General features: G+C 34.5%; 1 long non-coding RNA gene across 2 annotated transcripts; it reads left to right on the top strand.

The window, feature by feature from the left end:
• The first annotated feature begins 617 nt into the window (after nt 1-617).
• Nucleotides 618-3,068, top strand: LOC126766417 (uncharacterized). Of its 2 annotated transcripts, none has more exons than XR_007668866.1 (3): nt 618-1,249; nt 1,534-2,445; nt 2,808-3,068. It is a non-coding gene; the product is annotated as an uncharacterized LOC126766417 (long non-coding RNA). The 2 variants fall into 2 exon arrangements; XR_007668865.1 differs by having other exon boundaries at nt 620-1,238; nt 1,522-2,445.
• The last annotated feature ends 922 nt before the right edge of the window (nt 3,069-3,990 follow it).

Raw genomic sequence — 3,990 nt, 5'->3', positions numbered from 1 at the left:
CTGCGTCGGCAGTACTCATCTTCGTTGTTTGATTGAGGATTGCTTCTATGTTTTTGTTTTACAGCTAAACGCGGTAAAGATAGTTCTATATCTAGCAATAGTAGACAATCAAAAGTTTATAACCCATTTATAAATGCTTACTTTTTTGAAGAAAATTTCTTATATCCATAAATTTTGCACTTGTAAACTTGTAAACATGTAAGCTTAATTTTTGCACTTGTTTGAAAGCCACATGTTTTGCTTGTGATCTAAAGATGACAAAACTATCGATAGTTATCATTGTGCTTTGTATTAACGGCTGACAATGTCAATGAGTTGTGACAATAATGCGTCAGATGGCGCTCAGATCATTCAGCTATTATGAATGTTGCGTATTTAATAAATAAATGCATAAAAATGTAACTTCCAGCTGAGGCTATCGTCAACCAACTGATTAAAATTTTAAAACCTCTTAAAAAAAACAAATCTAATAATGAATAATAATGATAATAATAATTTTTCAATCTGAAGGGGGGGTGGGGCAGCTGCCCACCCCTGCACCTACCTGGCTACGTCCTTGCTCATTGCTCACAACTATTGCCATCTTGCTTATAACGTGGGGGCACCAATTATAAAAAATAAATTTCTTTGGGTTTATTACAAATGGTTTATTTCAAATGGAAATGAACTTGTTTTCATGAGTCTTATGGTAACTTACATTATTTTTTTTATAAAAAAAATCTTTATATGTTTAAATCTGGTCTTTAAAAAGGGCCAATTATATACTTTAATGGTTTTAAATTTTTTCTGTTATCTCGGTCGAGCCCCCAATTGGGTTTACCAATAGTGGAAAGAACAAGTGTTAAGAACTTACAGATTTCCATAAAACAAACCTGCTTCATTAATAAGAGTCAAGACCTACAGTGACCCACTTTAAGGGTAATAAATTTTTTCTGTTATCCCGGTTGAGCCCCCAGTTGGGTTTACCAATAGTAGAAAGAGCGTGTGTCAAAACAAACTTTATATGTTTAAATCTGGTTCTTTAAAAAGGGTCAGTTATATTCTTTAATGGTTTTAAATTTTTTCTGTTATCTCGGTCGAGCCCCCAATTGGGTTTACCAATAGTGGAAAGAACAAGTGTTAAGAACTTACAGATTTCCATAAAACAAACCTGCTTCATTAATAAGAGTCAAGACCTACAGTGACCCACTTTAAGGGTAATAAATTTTTTCTGTTATCCCGGTTGAGCCCCCAGTTTGGTTTACCAATAGTGGAAAGAACAAGTGTTAAGAACTTACATATTTTAAATCCTGCTTCATTAATAAGGTCAAGACCTACAGTGACCCACTTTAAGGGTAATAAATTTTTTCGGTTATCTCGGTCGAGCCCCCAATTGGGTTTACCAATAGTGGAAAGAACAAGTGTTAAGAACTTACAAATTTCCATAAAACAAACCTGCTTCATTAATAAGAGTCAAGACCTACAGTGACCCACTTTAAGGGTAATAAATTTTTCTGTTATCCCGGTTGAGCCCCCAGTTAGGTTTACCAATAGTAGAAAGAGCGTGTGTCAAAACAAACTTTATATGTTTAAATCTGGTTCTTTAAAAAGGGTCAGTTATATTCTTTAATGGTTATAAATTTTTTCTGTTATCTCGGTCGAGCCCCCAATTGGGTTTACCAATAGTGGAAAGAACAAGTGTTAAGAACTTACAGATTTCCATAAAACAAACCTGCTTCATTAATAAGAGTCAAGGCCTACAGTGACCCACTTTAATGGTTTTAAATTTTTTCTGTTATCCCGGTTGAGCCCCCAGTTGGGTTTACCAATAGTAGAAAGAGCGTGTGTCAAAACAAACTTTATATGTTTAAATCTGGTTCTTTAAAAAGGGCCAATTATATACTTTAATGGTTTTAAATTTTTTCTGTTATCTCGGTCGAGCCCCCAATTGGGTTTACCAATAGTGGAAAGAACAAGTGTTAAGAACTTACAGATTTCCATAAAACAAACCTGCTTCATTAATAAGAGTCAAGACCTACAGTGACCCACTTTAAGGGTAATAAATTTTTTCTGTTATCCCGGTTGAGCCCCCAGTTGGGTTTACCAATAGTAGAAAGAGCGTGTGTCAAAACAAACTTTATATGTTTAAATCTGGTTCTTTAAAAAGGGCCAATTATATACTTTAATGGTTTTAAATTTTTTCTGTTATCTCGGTCGAGCCCCCAATTGGGTTTACCAATAGTGGAAAGAACAAGTGTTAAGAACTTACAGATTTCCATAAAACAAACCTGCTTCATTAATAAGAGTCAAGACCTACAGTGACCCACTTTAAGGGTAATAAATTTTTTCTGTTATCCCGGTTGAGCCCCCAGTTGGGTTTACCAATAGTAGAAAGAGCGTGTGTCAAAACAAACTTTATATGTTTAAATCTGGTTCTTTAAAAAGGGCCAATTATATACTTTAATGGTTTTAAATTTTTTCTGTTATCTCGGTCGAGCCCCCAATTGGGTTTACCAATAGTGGAAAGAACAAGTGTTAAGAACTTACAGATTTCCATAAAACAAACCTGCTTCATTAATTTTTTCTGTTATCCCAGTTGAGCCCCCAGTTGGGTTTACCAATAGTAGAAAGAGCCAAAACAAACTTTATATGTTTAAATCTGGTTCTTTAAAAAGGGCCAATTATATAAATGGTTTTTCTGTTATCTCGGTCGAGCCCCCAATTGGGTTTACCAATAGTGGAAAGAACAAGTGTTAAGAACTTACAGATTTCCATAAACAAACCTGCTTCATTAATAAGAGTCAAGACCTACAGTGACCCACTTTAAGGGTAATAAATTTTTCTGTTATCCCGGTTGAGCCCCCAGTTGGGTTTACCAATAGTAGAAAGAGCGTGTGTCAAAACAAACTTTATATGTTTAAATCTGGTTCTTTAAAAAGGGCCAATTATATACTTTAATGGTTTTAAATTTTTTCTGTTATCTCGGTCGAGCCCCCAATTGGGTTTACCAATAGTGGAAAGAACAAGTGTTAAGAACTTACAGATTTCCATAAACAAACCTGCTTCATTAATAAGAGTCAAGACCTACAGTGACCCACTTTAAATCTGGTAATAAATTTTTTCTGTTATCTCGGTCGAGCCCCCAGTTGGGTTTACCAATAGTAGAAAGAGCGTGTGTCAAAACAAACTTTATATGTTTAAATCTGGTTCTTTAAAAAGGGCCAATTATATACTTTAATGGTTTTAAATTTTTTCTGTTATCTCGGTCGAGCCCCCAATTGGGTTTACCAATAGTGGAAAGAACAAGTGTTAAGAACTTACAGATTTCCATAAAACAAACCTGCTTCATTAATAAGAGTCAAGACCTACAGTGACCCACTTTAAGGGTAATAAATTTTTTCTGTTATCCCGGTTGAGCCCCCAGTTGGGTTTACCAATAGTAGAAAGAGCGTGTGTCAAAAAAAATTTATATGTCTAAATCTGGTTCTTTAAAAAGGGTTAGTTATATACTTTATTGGTTATAAATTTTTTCTGTTATCCCGGTTGCGCCCCCAATTGGGTTTACTATTAGTGGAAAGAACAAGTGTTTAGAGAGAGTGGCGTAGCGTGCCTTGTCGGGGCCCCGTATAAAAATTTTTTTGGAGGCCCTTATAATGAGGTAAAGATTTTTCACAAAAAAAAAAAAAATTGTGAAAAGAAATATTTATTTATCACATAATTTATCCATTTTACAAATAAAAATCGAATTTTAAATATTCACTCTCCTTGCCTTTTTTTCGGCAAACTGATTTATTAAATCATTTATGGCTGATGATGATTTTAGTTTTTCTAAAGTTTCTGCCTCTATGGACAATAGTGAGATGTCTGACAGCCGTTCTTGTCCCATCGAAGTTCTTAAGTAATTTTTTATTAGTTTTAATTTTGAAAAACTTCTTTCTGCCGTTGCGGTTGTAACTGGAAGGGTCAAGAATAAAAAGCATGCTGTGATTACCTCGGGAAAACTGGATGCAA

This window comes from Bactrocera neohumeralis, unplaced genomic scaffold (genome assembly GCF_024586455.1).
Source record: "Bactrocera neohumeralis isolate Rockhampton unplaced genomic scaffold, APGP_CSIRO_Bneo_wtdbg2-racon-allhic-juicebox.fasta_v2 ctg1085, whole genome shotgun sequence".
NCBI classification, from domain to species: domain Eukaryota; kingdom Metazoa; phylum Arthropoda; class Insecta; order Diptera; family Tephritidae; genus Bactrocera; species Bactrocera neohumeralis.
This window is presented reverse-complemented; position numbering and strand designations above follow the sequence as displayed.